Below are 19489 nucleotides of genomic sequence, written 5' to 3' on the forward strand. Positions count from 1 at the left end.
TATAGTTCAGCAATTTAAAAATTAGCAGTGGGGGGTAGATATTAAGAGGCAAAGAATGAAATATATATATATATATATATATATAATTACAGCAGAGATTTTAAATGAAATGGAGAGTTGAAGAGTCTGAAAGATGCAAGAAGACAGTTCTAGATGGCAAGACTAGAGGAGGACACAGCAAGATTCTGTCAATGGACAGAGCCTCTAGCCAGTGTTAGCTTAGCAGAGGAAACAAGGAAAGGAGCAGAGAGATTCAGAAAATCAAGGGCAATTTTGAATAGTATCTTGAACTGGATAAGGAGGCAATGAGGTTATCTGAGGTTGGAGCAACTGGGTTGTACTTTGTATTTTTGAGAAGGCAGGGTACAGCTTCCCACAACTGCTGACCTCTGGAGAGTTGCTATTTTAGGATGTAATCACAAAGGGAATTGCAATAATCTAGATGGTGGGCAATGAAGGCACAGGTAAAGACTGTGAGAGTGGTGGGGGCATGCCAGGATTGTACATAGGCACTGATAACCACTTGGTGATATGGAGATTTACAAGCACGGTCAATTTGGGAGAAAAAACTTTCAGCATTAAGGTTGTCACTGCAGCTTCACATAGTGGAGGTAAGTGGAAGGCCTGTGTCATGCAGGAGATAGAAGAGGGCATTCCCACTTGAGAGGATCACTTCAACGTGTAAGATATTTAATTGAAGAGGGTGGAGATAAAGCCAGAAGTTTGCAAGCTTAAGGCAGGCAGAGAAAGGCAATAGTAAAGAAGTCATCAAACAGGGACAAGTTAGGATAACCCACATAACTTCAGTAGCTATGCTAAAAAATTGCCCAATCCTCTGGTTCCCTCCAGTGGCACAAAGAATCTGCAACCACAATTTAAATGGCCCTGGGAATATATATCTCCCTTGTGCAGGGAGCATGCAGGGGCATTCTCCCCTCAACATGAGCTAACAGAAATGAAGGGGAAGCCTGCTGCACCTCCTTTAGGCCTTGGGCACACCCCACTGTCCACTGGAGACCTCTCTGAGGGCTGGAGCACGACCATCCCAAAGCTCCTTCTGCGGCAGCTTTGCCCACCCCTTTCTGAACTCTGTGCCTACTGGGCCCAATCAAAAGGTATTCTGTATTTGCACCAATGGAATATACCCCACAGGTTGTTTCCCAAAGTCAGATTTTGGTGAATTAAACACAGGCCTTTAACAAAGTGATTGTTGAGCCATATGATTTCTTCATGTGCTCGATCACACATTAAAACCAGAGACAGCTTTTCTTTCCCCCCAGTGCCAGAATTATAGTTTTCTGCTCCAATGTATTCCACCTGAGACAGTATCTACTGCAACTGACGATGCTGTACATTGTGCAGCATCAGTCCTTATCTCCTCTGCAACATGAAAGTCCTGAACAGAGATTTGCTGCCAGAATAAGCAGCAGAATCTTGGAGGAAAAACACTAGTTTAAAGAAAAGAAAAGAAGAGAAGAGAGAAAAGTAAACACAAGCTCTTTGGTCTCACAAGTCTAAAGCTCAGTTAAATGTAATAGAGGATTGTGGTACCCAGACTCAGGCTGAGTAGTGCCTCACGCTGAGAGTAATTTCAAAGTTTTACATGAGAATATTCATTGAATAAATTGCTACACTGTGAAACTGCAGTACAATCTAGCCATGGATGCAATTACCAGCACCTTTTGGACTTTATTTTTCAACACAATCCAAGGACTGAACTGTACCTCTTAAGCACTGCTGTTATATGGGGCAGTGTGAAGACTCATTGTCCCATGAGGAGCACAAGTTAACAATGTGTTTCAGAAAGGCATGTCTAGCTGCATGACCTGATTGCAAACTGGCCAGTGGAGGGCAAGGAGTGGAGCCATAGCTCCATCTACTCTTCACCCTCTTTCCATCATGGTAGCCATGCCTACTGCACCCACTGGCAGAGGCTTTGATTCTTGGATGCCTTCGAATAGGCCAAGCAAAGGTTATGAAGGCTTCTTCTTCTCTGCTTCTCTATCATATGCAGCTGTGTGAGGGAACCACAATCTAATCTGACACGAAGCAGCCGGCAAGTTTTACTGAGAGTCATGAGTGACTAAAAAATTTTTGACTGAAACATTTTCCCATTGGGAAAAGTAGTTTCATCGAAATTGAAATTTTCCACAGAAAAATGTCATCTTTGGTTTTTAAAAATTTTCAATAGAAAAATTCAAAATTATTTTTTTGTTTAATTTCAGCTTAAACTATAATTGTGTTTTAGTTTCTCACAATTCTTGCCTTTCACCCTGGAAAAAAGGGAAGAAAATTTTAAAGAGAGAGTTGCCTGAAAATCCAGAACTGATAATGATTTAAGAATGGTTAAAAGTTTCCATTTCAGATGGCAACATGCTAATATCTACCCTGTGAGCTTGATTCTGCGGCAGCTTACTCCACAAGTCATCCTTTTAGTTTCAGTTGCTCAGAGAGCAAGAGTCCTGTACATTTTCATAGCCTGTCAGGCCACAAGAACAGAGCAGACTGGCAGAGATGCAGACTACAACCCCTGAAGTCATATGCACACACAGATCTGTGAACCAGACCAAAGCTGGCAGGCCTAATTTTATACCTATGATCCTTCCCCCCATTCCTCTCATTACAAAAACTGAAAGGACACACAACTTTCTCATAAACTGCTGAGTTGTACTTTGCCAGTTAAGTGTGATTACAAATTCAGACTTTAGATTAATTATTTCTTCCAATGCAGCTGTCAGGTTGGACATGTACAGCACAGGATATTTTAGATTAGCTCAGTTAATCTACACTGTGAGTAGGGGAGGAGGCTGAGGCCAGGGCTTTGCCCATTCCTTAACTTTCCCTGCCCACCTACTCCAAGGGGAGTAGCCCCACTTACACTGATCTGCCAGGACCCAAGATCTAGGTAGCTCACACTTGGGAAGGGGAATTCTTACTCTTATTCCTTTCTTCAGGCACATAGTCTGAGTCACAGCCATTCCCTCAATAATTAGTTGCACTGACAGCTTCAATATTCTCTTGAATATGGTTCTCTGACACTGCTACAAAAAGACAGGATCAGAGAATTGTATTCAAGAGAATCTAACTGAAACTCTGGAGAATCCCCAGACCCACTGAGGGCAGGGTTCTGCCTGGTCCTATCACACGTGCACAAAGGGAGAGTGGAGAGAAATCAGAAGGGACAAGCAGCTTCCCCAGCCACTTGCACGGCCTGCATAAGGGCCAGGCAGAAGTTCTGTCAAGATCCAACTGTCCTCCATATTCATCCACGAGTAGTGCCTCCAAAGGGAGCAGGAAGAGAAAGGGAGGTAAGAAACCCTGGATGGTTTCCCCCTGCTCCCGGTGGTGGCTTCCCCTGCCCTCACAGGGAATGGGGAGTAAAGGGAGGGCAGCCTGCCAGGAACCTGGGAGCCTGTGGGGTAGAGCTGCCAGCAGAGCTGAGAGACCAGGCTCTCAGCTCCCCACACTGCCCCTCTTAGATCAGTGCTCTTGGTGAGGTTGCTCACCACCAACCCAAGGAGAGTAATATGGACCACCACAGTAATTACTGCATTGGTTGTAAATCAACCTAATAGAGATTGAATTAAGTTTGTAGTGTAGACTTACCCATAGTTTGTAATTCCAGATAGCGGCAGTGATGTCCCTAAACTGACAGTTTCCCAAAAGTCTTCTCAGGGTTCCCAGATTGTCTCGGGGGATCTGCGCTTTGCATCTCGTACACTTCCTTGTAAGAGTTCAAACAGTCTAGAGATGCAGGATCTTCCCTTGAATCCATACTTATAGCTTCTGCTCACAGAAAACAAGATGACAATGGCACTGCCCACGTGGGCTTTTCCTTTGATCACGGAGAGTGAGAAATGCATTTTGAGTCTTTGACCTCCAGACATCACACACAATGACCACTTGCTTTGAAATTAGCACTTTTCTGCTGAAGTTCTTCATTTGCATTCCACAAGGCGCCTTTCTTGTTTGATGGGTTATTTCATTACAGGAGTACACACAATGTAAATGTTTGCTACTACATTATAACGGGATACAGATAAGTGAAAACAATGCAAGTAACATCCCAATAGTTTTCATGAAGTTTAAACACTAAATACAGTCTCATACTTTTAACAATCACTTTGATCTATACTACTAATACACAAATGAATTGGCCTGGGGCTCTGGCATGAGCTGGCACCTGGTCTGCTAGGGTCACACACCCCCTTAGTATTTACTAGATGTGTTAACTTCCTACAGCTTTCTACAACATGAAGGTTAACACTTCTTCACACTGTAGCATTTGCACATAATATATTTAGTTTGCTGTACTTAGGGACAGATCATCAATAGTTCATAAAAATAACCAGAGTACAGGACAGAAATCTCAACCAATTCTCACTTGCTGTGTTTCATCCACATTTTTCCAATCAAGAGAGTATAGAGCACCCAAACCTGTTGGTTCTGCCACATTTGCATAGATCTTGGGAGATCTGTGATGTCAGGGCCATGGAGATCACTTTTCTTCCACCAGATCTATTCCCTTGGCCTCCTCAGCAGCATGTCTCCTGCAGGGACAGGGCTCCCTTGGGCTGGACACCAGCAGGTAAATGAGATCATTACAGTACTTGTCTATCTCTTGTAACCATTCTGAAGGTAAAGAGTCTAGAGACTGTTTTAAATAAAGTAGCTCACAAATTTCTTGCTCTGGTAAATATTATCTTCCCCAGTTAGACAGTTTTTGATGTTAAGTGGCTGTCCTGTAAGCCTCCACAGCCACTGCACTACAGACATTTAACTCATAACTATGCTCTGTAAAAGCACTCTTGTATTCCAAGAGCATGAAAAGCCCTCTGTAAATGCTATTCCATCCATTGTGTGACTGTCACTCAGAGATTACAGATCATCTTATTTGTGACAGTATCTATTGCTTTTTTTCTTTGAATTTCCTAATCAAACCTATTAAGTAAATAAATAAATAAACCCTGTTAGAACACATTAACTTTCCCACTAGACCACAGAGCAAAAAGCCTGTGTATGGAGACACAGCAGGGGGAGAAAAAAAACAACACAGTAGCTACAGTAGATAGCTAAAGAAGGGCAGGGGGAAGGACTGAAAGCATTCAAAAAAGAGAAACATTAAAAACACTTAAAGATGTGTGTACAAATACTAAATTAAACCTGACAGCACCCAGCAAATGTGAAATAGAGAAATACTAAAATTGATATCAGGTTGGCAACTTCAAAGAGCAGGGAAAGGGAGAGGGCAAAAGCAATCATCTTTTAAATAAGAGATGTCTAGGAGGAAGCAATAAGCAATCAAATTTCAAATAGAGGCCTAGGAAGAAGACAGTACAAAGCATTAAGAGTGTATAATGGAAACTGAAGGGTGAGGGAGGGAAGTTGAAGAAATAACATTCCATGCTGAAGCATATGTGGAATCCCAGACACAAAGATGTATATTATTGGTGTTTATAGGCATTGCTGCAGTGTTGCAGAAAGTAACTGAATTTGGGTGTTTTATGGGTTTTATGGTGGAGAGCCATATTGTTATAAATACAGTGTATTTGTGTTGGATTGTTGATGTCTGAAGGCTTTTGAAATTACATTGCTATCACCTAGATACCTCAGTGGAAGGTCTATTGTGGATTACTGTGCCCCAGTATGCTCACACTTGAGCCATGCACACAAAATTGGTATTGAACTAAATCAGTCCAGGAGGACCATCACAGAGACTTTGAAACCAACTCCCACACAGTCACTATACTGCCTTGCAGGGATTGCACAACCATAGATTCATAGATACTAAGGTCAGAAGGGACTATTATGATCATCTAGTCTGACCTCCTGCAATTAGTAAGGTAGGATGCCTTCAGTAAAAAGGAGAAACAAAAACAGGGGCATGATCCAAGACATCCACTGCATGGACACATTCTACCACCTAAAAGGCTAGAATCCAGAAAGAGAGCAGCCTCTGAAAATCCCTTCCCTCAAAATACCACTGTGGAAGGTTACAGAGAAAAAAAATGGCAGGAAATTCTGAAGATCTTGGAGAACCTGGGTCCTTCAGAACTACTCCATCCAGGCACTGTTCTTGAATGAAAACACTGATGTACTCTAAATTGAGCAAATGCGGAGATTGCAAAGCCTGGTGACAATATGACCAAGTGGAAGCTGAAGAGCAACCTCAAATGTGAATGTGGAGAGCCTCGGCAAACACTTGAATATTGCCTGATACAAAGCATGCTGTCAACATCTGGTACTCCCAAGGAACTATTCAAGATAAATGATAACACTAGATCTTGGCTGCCATTTTGGAATGACAAGCTGTGGTGGTGATGATGATGATGTTGATCAATGATGCAAGGTCCCAAGACAGCAAAGTTCTTCACAAATGCTTAATTTTAAGCATCTGAATAATGTCACTGAAGTCTGAGAACTGCCACTCTAAGGGTACTCCAAAGCCCACTGACTTACAGTGATGTAAATCAACAATAACTCTACTGAAGCCAATGGAATTGCCCAGATGCTTAATTCAGTAGAGTTGCTCTAGATCTACAGCACAGTTAGTCATTGGGAGGCTTTCCACTGATTTCAGTGGGCTTTGGATGAGGTGCTGAGGACACAAAACTGGGATTTTCAAAGTTGCCTAAAGCATTTGTTTATCCAGTTCTTATTAAATTTACTTGGAACTGGGCACCCAAATTCCCCTAGGTGTTTTTCCAAGACTCAGCCTCTGGCTGTTTCATTTCTTACTGCTATTGGGATTTTCAACACAAAACATAAAAGCTGAAGAGAAAGGAATTTGATTTGTGGACACCTAATCTGGCACAATGGTCACACCAGTGTAACACTGGTGTAAGCAAGATGAGAATCGGTCCTATCGCTTTCCAAGTTGCTGTAGCATTATATTAAATAACAAAGATCCCAAACACCACCCACTCATGAAACCTTATAATTCTTCAGAGGAATAAATTCATGGCTTTGGTATATTCAGTGCAGCATCCAGAAGACATTGTAAAATAGAAGGGACTTGATTCTCTCACAGCATTTTTCCATAACTTCACTGGTGTAACAGTGGAATTACTTCTGATTTACTGCAGTGCAGAAAGAGATTCAGCCATACGATGTCAAAAAAGCATGTTTCTCCCAATAAAGTATGGAAATAAGCTTCTGCTCATTTGGGTTAGAAGCTCTGCTTTTAAAGAATTTTAGCATTAAACAAGAGAGTTGTCAATTTCAAGAGGATATATGATCTCAAAAAGAGGCTATTAATGGAGCATTCTCACAACACTGCTGCTTCCTGGCACTGTTATAAAGAATTTGCAGAAACGGTGCTGCATTTCTTACACTGCTGTAAAGCTACCAATGGGCTCCAAATTCATACTGTGGTAACCTGAGAGCTTGCAAAAAAATGCTTTTAGCCACATGATGTCCTTGAAGCTTCCAGCAATGTGTGATTAAGTGTTCACTAATGAAAACTGAATTTGACATACAAATGCCATATATTCAAGATTACTTACCTAAATTAGTGAGTCTATTTACTAATTAGCAATTAACTACTAACAAATGATAATTAGTAGTAAATTAGTGATTGCTAATACCTTCACTATTAAATTAATATGATTGTGTTAAAATTATAGTTTCAAATAACACTTAGATGTTTCAAGGTCAAGAATTTTAATAAGGAATTTAAGTACACACGTAATGTAAAGTGTGTGTTTATGTGCTTTTCTGTATCAGGCCCAGCACATTGCAGGACTAAACTCTAATTGCACAAATTATCTGCTGGGTTTGTTTTGTGGACAAATACTCCCTACAGGCCAGGTTAAGACCACAGAAATGACCTGCGAACCTAGATCTCCAGAGGTGAAAGACTATTTCATTACTACACCTACTATTGCTGTGTTGTTTCTGTCTGGCTATTTGAAGGAGCCTGGATAAATGCATCTTTTTAGGGGACTTTCTGAGCCGTACACGTAGAGCGATAACTATTTGCCTGCCGCATTGCACCCTACAAATCTGGCTCAGCACACAAGGTCTTCTTAGGCTCTATCAAATGAAATAAGGGTTGTATTGATCCCACTCACAGAGCAGTGACATTTATTCTATTATGCAAAGCACTTTAGAGAGATTTTAGTTTCCTTCTAATTACTTAACTGTCAAGTCTGAGCTGGTTTGGGAAACAGAGCCTGTCATCATTCTCTGGATAGTAACAGATAGGAGTCTTAAAGTGTCTTTAGACTGTAGAGGAAGTGAAGCTACTACCGCCAAAGAGAATTTATTCCTGTATCAAGCACTGAAATCAGCCTGTATTTTTGATGACAGGAATTAAGATAATCACAAACTAAACCATATATTCTTATTAGGCCATTGGCATTAAGAGTAGGGATTTCATAATGTTAACCTCTGGGGTAATAACACTGGGTAGTCTGCATTATGGGGTAGCTCAAGGGCTAACTTTCTAGTTAATTATTTCAGTGAACCATCTTTTACTTCTCCCCATTGTTGCACAGCATGTGTCTTGGCCAAGTAAGTATCAGCCAGGCAAAATAACTACTGATATCCTACAATACCGAATCAAATGAAGAGAGCCTTCCACAGCAGCACATCTTTTCTGAAAGAGAATCATACGCCGCAGCAAATAACAGAAGCCACATCACTGAGTTCTTGTCCATAAAGCCTGCTGTCTTGTTGGAAAAAAATTGAGTCAACACAGAAATAAAATAAATTAAATAATGGTAAAAAAATCTCCTCTTCTGTGTCATAAACCCTGTGTTCAGATAATTGACTGCTTAGATTATTAATTCTTAGTAAACTCTCTAAGTCCCTGATCCTGCAAATTTATGCATGTACTTAACTTTATACTGGTGCGTCATCCCATGAAATTCAATGGGCCTGCACTTGGCAGTAAATTAATCATGAGCATATTTCCAGAATCAGGGCCTTAGAATGTAAACAGTTTAGGGCAGGAACCATCATGTCTTTATATGTGTTTACAGCACTTGGCACAACAGAACCCCAATCCCTCACCAGGACCTCTAGGTGCTCTACATAAAATACTAATACTCAGAAAATTCAGTCAGTACTCAAACAGTAAATGCTGTAATTTTACAAAGGATACATACTATTCTTAAGTACCAAACTCAGCTTTAATATGGAGCTACTACCAGTACTTCCATAATACATATACTAACACTAACGACTTTTGGAATGAAATCTTACTTATTCCAAAGCACTATGAAATCCCCAGTATATGTTTTTATTTAGTTTGGTCACATTTTCCAAAAATCAAATCATTCCAATTCCAGAACATAGCTCTCCTCTATCTTATGTGTCAGACAGGATTAAGTGTGATTGTTTTTAAAGTCTGCAAAGTCAAGTTTTGTGGTTTCTTAGATTTATTTTTTTTAAGCTATGGCTTTATGATTTTGTCATAAGCTAATTTAGGTTCATAACCTGTTTCTAGAAATGAATGTGTAATTTGTTTAGAGTCTGATAAATACCAGCTTTCTGCTTCAGTCCTTGTGAATCCTTATCCATCCAGACCGTAGCAGCAAGTGAATATTAGTTAGTAACTTAATTGATTTACCCATAAGATTCCTATTAGTTATGCTGAGCAGTAGAAATTAATGATGTTCAAATACTAATGGAATTGGCCAGTGTGATTACAGCAGCATTTTTAATAATAAAATACATCTGTCAATATTATTGATTCATAGATTCATAGATATTTAGGTCAGAAGAGACCATTATGATCATCTAGTCCGACCTTCAGCACAATGCAGGCCACAGAATCTCACCCATCCACTCCTGCGAAAAACCTCTCACCTATGTCTGTGCTATTGAAGTCCTCAAATCGTGGTTTAAAGACTTCAAGGAGCAGAGAATCCTCCAGCAAGTGACCCCTGCCCCATGCTACAGAGGAAGGCAAAAAACCTCCAGGGCCTCTTCCAATCTGCCCTGGAGGAAAATTCCTTCCCAACCCCAAATATGGCGATCAGCTAAACCCTGAGCATATGGGCAAGATTCATCAGCCAGATACTACAGAAAATTCTTTCCTGGGTAACTCAGATCCCACCCCATCTAATATCCAATTATGTATTGCTAGGGCTAGCATCACCATAATATCTGAACACCAAATATGGTCATTAAGATTTGAATGCACTAGTGCAATGGGGGAATAAGTGGCTGTTATTTTCATCCTAAATATGCAGTGATCACTGCTTCTTTTCTTTTCCTATGTCTATCATAAATATTTACCAACATAACTCGATTCTGTCTTCTTTTTTTCAGTGGTTCTGCATATTGGAATTTATAATTGAGTGAGTACTCTCTCTCTCTCAGTGAAGCATGATAGAAATCCTGCCAGGTGTATAAGACCAATCTTCCAAGAATGAGCTCAGTCTGATGGAGGAAGAGCCTGGAAGAACTGTAGGAACCTAGAACTTAACTCAGGAACACGTTTTTCCATTTATAGCTTTTGCCTGAGTTCTGTCCTTTTCCTTTTATTTGCAAATTGCTTTGAAAATAAACTGATATTGGTGGTAATAAACAGTGGTATTGTTTTTAAAATGTCGCATTTTGTGCCAGGAGCTCAGGGACTCCTGTTGGCCTCATATGACATAGATCTCTCTCAAGTATTCTTACATCTTTGTGATAGCACAGCTGGGTGCCACTGGCTAATGTTTGGCAGTGGAGCCTAGAGTTTCTCACAACCTCTCCAAGAATTCATATACAGATAAAAAGGAGATGGGGTGGGGGAAAGGGGAAGTATTGGACCGTGCAGGACTCCATAGGTGAGAGTTCTTGGGAATAAGGAGTAACAGCCCATCAAAACTTTCAGGGTCACGTCTGAGAAGAATGATTGACACCATCACAGCATTGCACCACTCACTCAAGCTAGGTCTTGTAAGTGGGTCAGTAGTACTTTGCAGACAGCTGCATCAAGTTATACACACTGTCCCAGATCCTCAGCTACTGTAAGTCAGCCACTGAAGTCCTTGGAGCTACACCGATTGACTCCAACTGTGGATCTGGCTCATTAAGTAGATATAGATATACATATGCTATAGCTAATATTACAAACTTCTTATCTCATAACCCATCTTACTCCTTTCCGAGTAACAGCCGTGTTAGTCTGTATTCGCAAAAAGAAAAGGAGGACTTGTGGCACCTTAGAGACTAACCAATTTATTTGAGCATAAGCTTTCGGTTAGTCTCTAAGGTGCCACAAGTACTCCTTTTCCATCTTACTCCTGTATATAACCAACTCACTTACAGATGGATACTTGTACTTTACTTAGCACCATCATACCTACAGCTTATATACGTAACTTTCTTCCTGGACACAATTTATATTCTGATTTCTATTTCAATATCAATAGTAACGCATTTAAAAGTTAAAACTTACCATGTGAACCTTCAAAGAAAAAAGTTTGCTGCTTAAATTAGAGAACAAACTGGGGGCAAATTGGGTACTCCTTGCCCTGGTTTTTAACAGAAGAATGACGACTTTGTATTAGCAAAAGCCACTGAGCATATCCCAGTTTAATTGGCTCCATCAAGTGAAGTTTTACTTCATTAAACCTCTAGCTTAGAGATGGGAATATTCCATTCACATCCTGTCATGATCCTTTCCCTCTCCACCATGCACACTAGCCATGCAACTTTGTAAACTTTGGGTTTCTTAAACTCATAGTCTTTAGCAAATATTTTTCCATGCAGCTGAAGAAGGTGAAGTCAAGTCCTGCTCATGTTAAACATAAGAAATAATTTCAGTCGGACTAGTCATGGCAAGCTGGATTTCGCCACTGTTCTGCTTCAGCTTTGCATCCAAGTTCATAAACAAGATTAAATTTCCATATTACATCTGTTGCATCAAATAAAAGCAACCATTGGGGACTACATATGTGCTCAAGTTACTAGGACTACTTGCAAGATCAACCTTTTCTTTTTAGTCCAACTCTTTAGCAAGCTACCAGTCTGACTAGGGCATTTAGACTAATGTTAGCCGTGTCTCATGTTCCAAGCTTTAGAGAGTACAAATATTTGATTTAAATATGTTGAGGCCTTGTATCTGTCTTTTTAACAGTCAATTCCTGGTCTCACTGAAGTCACTGCAAGATTTGCTGTTATTTTCAATAGGATCAGGATTTGATGTACATATATAAGCATTCCTTGGTAATACAAGTATGCTTGTATTACTATCATGTACTACCTACCTGTAATATTCTTACTTAAAAGTTACCTTTTCTTGGAAGTGCATACTATAGTTTGGGTACAAATTAACTTTTTTGAATCTAAATGGACCGGGGTATGTCTACACTATGGAATTAGGTCGAATTTATAGAAGTCGTTTTTTTAGAAATCGGTTTTCTATATTCGAGTGTGTATGTCCCCACAGAAAATGCTCTAAGTGCATTAAGTGCATTAACTCGGCGGAGTGCTTCCACAGTACCGAGGCAAGCGTCGACTTCCGGAGCGTTGCACTGTGGGTAGCTATCCCACAGTTCCCGCAGTCTCCGCTGCCCATTGGAATTCTGGGTTGAGATCCCAATGCCTGATGGGGCTAAAACATTGTCGCGGGAGGTTCTGGGTATATATCGTCAGGCCCCCGTTCCCTCCCTCCCTCCATGAAAGCAAGGGCAGACAATCGTTTCGTGCCTTTTTTCCTGAGTTACCTGTGCAGACGCCATACCACGGCAAGCATGGAGCCCGCTCAGGTAACCGTCACCGTATGTCTCCTGGGTGCTGGCAGACGTGGTACTGCATTGCTACACAGTAGCAGCAACCCATTGCCTTCTGGCAGCAGACGGTGCAATAAGACTGGTAACCGTCATCGTCATGTCCGAGGTGCTCCTGGCCACGTCGGCCGGGAGCGCCTGGGCAGACATGGGCGCAGGGACTAAATTTGGAGTGACTTGACGAGGTCATTCTCTTTAGTCCTGCAGTTAGTCCTATTGAACCGTCTTATGGTGAGCAGGCAGGCGATACAGATTGCTAGCAGTCGTACTGTACCATCTTCTGCCGGGCAGGCAAGAGATGAGGATGGCTAGCAGTCGTACTGTACCATCTTCTGCCGAGCAGCCATGAGATGTGGATGGCATGCAGTCCTTCTGCACCGTCTGCTGCCAGCCAAAGATATAAAAGATGGATGGAGTGGATCAAAACAAGAAATAGACCAGATTTGTTTTGTACTCATTTGCTTCCCCACCTCCCCTGTCTAGGGGACTCATTCCTCTAGGTCACACTGCAGTCACTCACAGAGAAGGTGCAGCGAGGTAAATCTAGCCATGTATCAATCAGAGGCCAGACTAACCTCCTTGTTCCAATAAGAACAATAACTTAGGTGCACCATTTCTTATTGGAACCCTCCGTGAAGTCCTGCCTGAAATACTCCTTGATGTAAAGCCACCCCCTTTGTTGATTTTAGCTCCCTGAAGCCAACCCTGTAAGCCATGTCGTCAGTCGCCCCTCCCTCCATCAGAGCAACGGCAGACAATCGTTCCGCACCTTTTTTCTGTGCTCAGCTCACTTTGGCAATTAGGAGCACATTAAACACCACACACATTATCCAGCAGTATATGCAGCACTGGAACCTGGCAGACAGATATCGGGCGAGGAGGCGACGTCAGCGCAGTCACGTGAGTGATCAGGACATGGACACAGATGTCTCTGAAAGCATAGGCCCTGCAAATGCATGCATCATGGTGCTAATGGGGCAGGTTCATGCTGTGGAATGCCGATTCTGGGCTCGGGAAACAAGCACAGACTGGTGGGACCGCGTAGTGTTGCAGGTCTGGGACGATTCCCAGTGGCTGCGAAACTTTCACATGCGTAAGGGCACTTTCATGGAACTTTGTGACTTGCTTTCCCCTGCCCTGAAGCGCATGAATACCAAGATGAGAGCAGCCCTCGCAGTTGAGAAGCGAGTGGCGATAGCCCTGTGGAAGCTTGCAACACCAGACAGCTACCGGTCAGTTGGGAATCAATTTGGAGTGGGCAAATCTACTGATGGGGCTGCTGTGATGCACGCAATCAAAGATCTGCTGATATCAAGGGTAGTGACCCTGGGAAATGTGCAGGTCATAGTGGATGGCTTTGCTGCAATGGGATTCCCTAACTGTGGTGGGGCCATAGACGGAACCCATATCCCTATCTTGTCACCGGAGCACCAAGCCGGCGAGTACATAAACCGCAAGGGGTACTTTTCAATAGTGCTGCAAGCTCTGGTGGATCACAAGGGACATTTCACCAACATCAACGTGGGATGGCCGGGAAAGGTACATGACGCTCACATCTTCAGGAACTCTGGTCTGTTTCAAAAGCTGCAGGAAGGGACTTTATTCCCAGACCAGAAAATAACTGTTGGGGATGTTGAAATGCCTATATGTATCCTTGGGGACCCAGCCTACCCCATAATGCCATGGCTCATGAAGCCGTACACAGGCAGCCTGGACAGTAGTCAGGAGCTGTTCAACTACAGGCTGAGCAAGTGCAGAATTTGGACGTTTAAAGGCGCGCTGGCGCAGTTTACTGACTCGCTTAGACCTCAGCGAAACCAATATTCCCACTGTTATTACTGCTTGCTGTGTGCTCCACAATATCTGTGAGAGTAAGGGGGAGACGTTTATGGCGGGGTGGGAGGTTGAGGCAAATCGCCTGGCTGCTGGTTACGTGCAGCCAGACACCAGGGCGGTTAGAAGAGCACAGGAGGGCGCGGTACGCATCAGAGAAGCTTTGAAAACCAGTTTCATGACTGGCCAGGCTATGGTGTGAAAGTTCTCTTTGTTTCTCCTTGATGAAACCCCCCGCCCCTTGGTTCACTCTACTTCCCTGTAAGCTAACCACCCTCTCCTCCTCCCTTCGATCACCGCTTGCAGAGGCAATAAAGTCATTGTTGCTTCACATTCATGCATTCTTTATTCATTCATCACACAAATAGGGGGATGACTACCAAGGTAGCCCAGGAGGGGTGGTGGAGGAAGGAAGGAAAATGCCACACAGCACTTTAAAAGTTTACAACTTTAAAATTTATTGAATGCCAGCCTTCTTTTTTTTTGGGCAATCCTCTGTGGCGGAGTGGCTGGTTGGCCAGTGGCTCCCCCCACCGCATTCTTGGGCGTCTGGGTGTGGAGGCTATGGAACTTGGGGAGGAGGGCGGTTGGTTACACAGGGGCTGTAGTGGCAGTCTGTGCTCCAGCTGCCTTTGCTGCAGCTCAACCATACACTGGAGCATAATGGTTTGGTCCTCCAGCAGCCTCAGCATTGAATCCTGCCTCCTCTCATCACGCTGCCACCACATTTGAGCTTCAGCCCTCTCTTCAGCCCGCCACTTACTCTCTTCAGCCCGCTACCTCTCCTCCCAGTCATTTTGTGCTTTCCTGCACTCTGACATTATTTGCCTCCACGCATTCATCTGTGCTCTGTCAGTGTGGGAGGACAGCATGAGCTCAGAGAACATTTCATCACGAGTGCGTTTTTTTTTCTTTCTAATCTTCACTAGCCTCTGGGAAGGAGAAGATCCTGAGATCCTTGAAACACATGCAGCTGGTGGAGAAAAAAAAAGGGACAGCGGTATTTAAAAAGACACGTTTTATAAAACAGTGGCTACACTCTTTCAGGGTAAACCTTGCTGTTAACATTACATACATAGCACATGTGCTTTCGTTACAAGGTTGCATTTTGCCTCCCCCCACCGCGTGGCTACCCCCTCAACCCTCCCCCCTCCCCGTGGCTAACAGCAGGGAACATTTCTGTTAAGCCACACGCAAACAGCCCAGCAGGAACGGGCTCCTCTGAGTGTCCCCTGAAGAAAAGCACCCTATTTCAACCAGGTGACCATGAATGATATCTCACTCTCCTGAGGATAACACAGAGAGATAAAGAATGGATGTTGTTTGAACGCCAGCAAACATACACTGCAATGCTTTGTTGTACAATGATTCCCGAGTACGTGTTTCTGGCCTGGAGTGGTAAAGTGTCCTACCATGAAGGACGCAATAAGGCTGCCCTCCCCAGAAACCTTTTGCAAAGGCTTTGGGAGTACATCCAGGAGAGCCGCGAATGCCAGGGCAAAGTAATCCTTTCACATGCTTGCTTTTAAACCATGTTTAAAAGGTACACTCACCGGAGGTCCCTTCTCCGCCTGCCGGGTCCAGGAAGCAGCCTTGGGTGGGTTCGGGGGGTACTGGCTCCAGGTCCAGGGTGAGAAACAGTTCCTGGCTGTTGGGAAAACCGGTTTCTCCGCTTGCTTGCTGTGAGCTATCTACAACCTCATCATCATCATCATCTTCTTCGTCCCCAAAACCTGCTTCCATGTTGCCTCCATCTCCATTGAAGGAGTCAAACAACATGGCTGGGGTAGTGGTGGCTGAACCCCCTAAAATGGCATGCAGCTTATCATAGAAGCGGCATGTTTGGGGCTCTGACCCGGAGCGGCCGTTCGCCTCTCTGGTTTTCTGGTAGGCTTGCCTCAGCTCCTTAAGTTTCACGCGGCACTGCTTCAGGTCCCTGTTATGGCCTCTGTCCTTCATGCCCTGGGAGATTTTGACAAAGGTTTTGGCATTTCGAAAACTGGAACGGAGTTCTGATAGCACGGATTCCTCTCCCCATACAGCGATCAGATCCCGTACCTCCCATTCAGTCCATGCTGGAGCTCTTTTACGATTCTGGGACTCCATCATGGTTACCTCTGCTGATGAGCTCTGCATGGTCACCTGCAGCTTGCCACGCTGGCCAAACAGGAAATGAGATTCAAAAGTTCGCGGTTCTTTTCCTGTCTACCTGACCAGTGCATCTGAGTTGAGAGTACTGTCCAGAGCGGTCACAATGGAGCACTCTGGGATAGCTCCCGGAGGCCAATACCGTTGAATTGTGTCCACAGTACCCCAAATTCGACCCAGCAAGGCCGATTTAAGCGCTAATCCACTTGTCAGGGGTGGAGTAAGGAAATCGATTTTAAGAGCCATTTAAGTCAAAATAAAGGGCTTCATCGTGTGGATGGGTGCAGGTTTACATCGATTTAACACTGCTAAATTCGACCTAAAGTCCTAATGTAGACCATCCAGTTTAACCCAACTGAAGTCAATGAGGTTGTACTGATATCACTGGGAGAAGAAATTGGCCCACTGGGACTTAAATAATTTTAAATAACCACCTTGTAAATAACCACATTGTAAATAACTTGTATTTTTAAAATTCTTCACATTGTAACAATCAGAAAAGTCAAACACATGACCCTGGTCCTCAGGCCCATCTGACCTGCACGCAGGATTGGATGTCTTTCTGAAAGACACACTCTAGTTCAATTACACATATTTGGGCTTGAAAGACTATAAAACTGGGCAGAATCCAAGGTCAGCTTACCAACTAACTGAGTTTGAAGTGGCATTTCTAGCACTACCTTCACATTCTCTGTGAAAAGAGAATAGACTAGGATTGGCTCTGAATTACCTGCAAATAAACTCAAGTCATTTTTATATAAATGAGCCTCATTAGTTTTTGGTTTTATAGTACATTTTTAGGCTTTTTAGTTTTTTTCTTCAAGCGTCACAATTGCTGCATCCTAGAAAGTGTTGCTGGGGCCCAGAGGTTTGTCAGGGAAATGTTGCAAAGCTTTCACATAACCTTCACAACAGTCTATACGTGAGATAGTCTTTAGCTTTCCTTGTATTATACCACTTATGACTCAAGTCCTATATGGATTAACCCATGTGAATGATGCATTTCTTTGCATTTGTGGGTGAGTTTACTGAAAAAGAAAAGGTCAGAAAACTTTTCTTAGGAGATTACATGCAGAAATATTGACCTCTTTACTGTGGCACCACTCCGAAAGAGAGCATATGCAGCTTGGAAGAGGGTTACAGTCTGAAGCCAAGATTTTCAGAAGTGATTAGTGATTTGGGGGACCTCCACTTTTGGGTGTCCAACTTGAGACACGTTAAAGAACCCCCACATTCAGAAGGCGCTGAGCCCCTCCCTCTGAAAATTAGGCCCCTTTTTGATAATCAATGTTACTTAGAGCAGAAGCACATGTTATCTCTTAAAGGTAGAACTTTTTCTGTGTCCATCAGATCACGATACTAAATGTCCCTGTTGTAGGGATAACAGCATAATTGTATGGCTTGATAGCCAATACCACTTGCAGTACAGCCTAGTTTCTCCTTCAGTGAGTGGATTTTATGAGTCTGCAATGCACTAAACGTAATTGTCAGCTAATTTTCCTAAATGAACATTATGAATTCAACCGGCCGAAGCACAGCGAAATGTCATCTGCATCCCAGCTTGCAAAAGCTGACCTCACCATATACACCAAATAGCAGCACTTAGTTCTAATTGCACCTTAACTAACGATGATAAAGCATCATGTGATTCCACATAACTATCAAATGACCACATCCTAATCAGTACCTTTGAATATAAAGGATAGTTTAAAAGATTATTACATACATTAAACAGCCGATGTCAGGTCACGTCTGGCTCCAATTGCATGTTTTGTAGAAATAAGTTTTTACAAAAGCTAAGCCAGTACAAATGGTTTCACAGTGTTTGTTCTTTTTATTTCCACTGGAAATCGGTTCTTAAACAAATAAGCATTCACTGGGAGTGTTTTCCGCGTATGGCTTGAGCCTCGGAACATGCACCTGTTTAACTTTACTAACGTTGCAATCCCATTGCAGTCAATGGAACTGCTCGTGTGAACCAAATTATGCATATGCATAAATATTTGTAGTACCAGGGCCTAAAACATTTTCACCTTAGTGAGTGAAAACCTCGGAGTAAAGTATCCAAGCACCCAAACTTGCCGACACTGAAAGCCATGCTTACTTTTATGCACATGAATAGTTAAAAGAATTACTCTGTATTTGCATCCATATAATTGAGAGCAGCAGTTGGATCCAGCAAAAGTACACTGAAGTAAAACTAATCAGACTGGATAGACCGTATCCACAGCTGATAGATCATTAATAAAGTTCACAGATGTCAAAATGGGCCACATTCTCCTCTATTACACCCAGTGCACATCAGGTCTAATTATGTTGCCATTGACAGATTTCCAGCAGTGTAAAACTGGTGTAACTGGGGGCAAATCAAGCCTACTAGTCTACGTAATGTATCAATCTTCAGTAAGTATAAATACTCCTTTATCGGTTCCTTACTCTTAATGTATTCTATGTACATTTCCCTGTAGCAGCATGTATCCGTTCAACAGATGAGTCTATTATGTATTTCATTGCATAGGATGTGTGATTTGGTAAAGTACTGTATACATTTGTAACTTTAGCTTTTAAAAAATGGGATAGTTAATATATACATACATCTTACTTAGCTACATAAATGTTTTTATTGTTTAATTATGTTTGCTCAAAGCAAGCACACTCCCATAGCAGTAGCAAGAAATTTTCTTGCAAGTTAATATGTAGAATTGAAATCTTCTCTTCACAAGTAGGTGAGTTCTCTGGCAATCAGGCTGTTGGGGATGATGTCAAGGGAATCCACTGAA

At 42.6% G+C, this 19489-nt stretch overlaps 1 pseudogene; it reads left to right on the plus strand.

The window, feature by feature from the left end:
• The first annotated feature begins 442 nt into the window (after positions 1-442).
• LOC144268213 (zona pellucida sperm-binding protein 3-like) overlaps positions 443-19489 on the plus strand; it is a 30755-nt pseudogene continuing 11708 nt past the window's right edge.

Source organism: Eretmochelys imbricata, chromosome 7 (genome assembly GCF_965152235.1).
Source record: "Eretmochelys imbricata isolate rEreImb1 chromosome 7, rEreImb1.hap1, whole genome shotgun sequence".
Lineage (NCBI taxonomy): Eukaryota > Metazoa > Chordata > Testudines > Cheloniidae > Eretmochelys > Eretmochelys imbricata.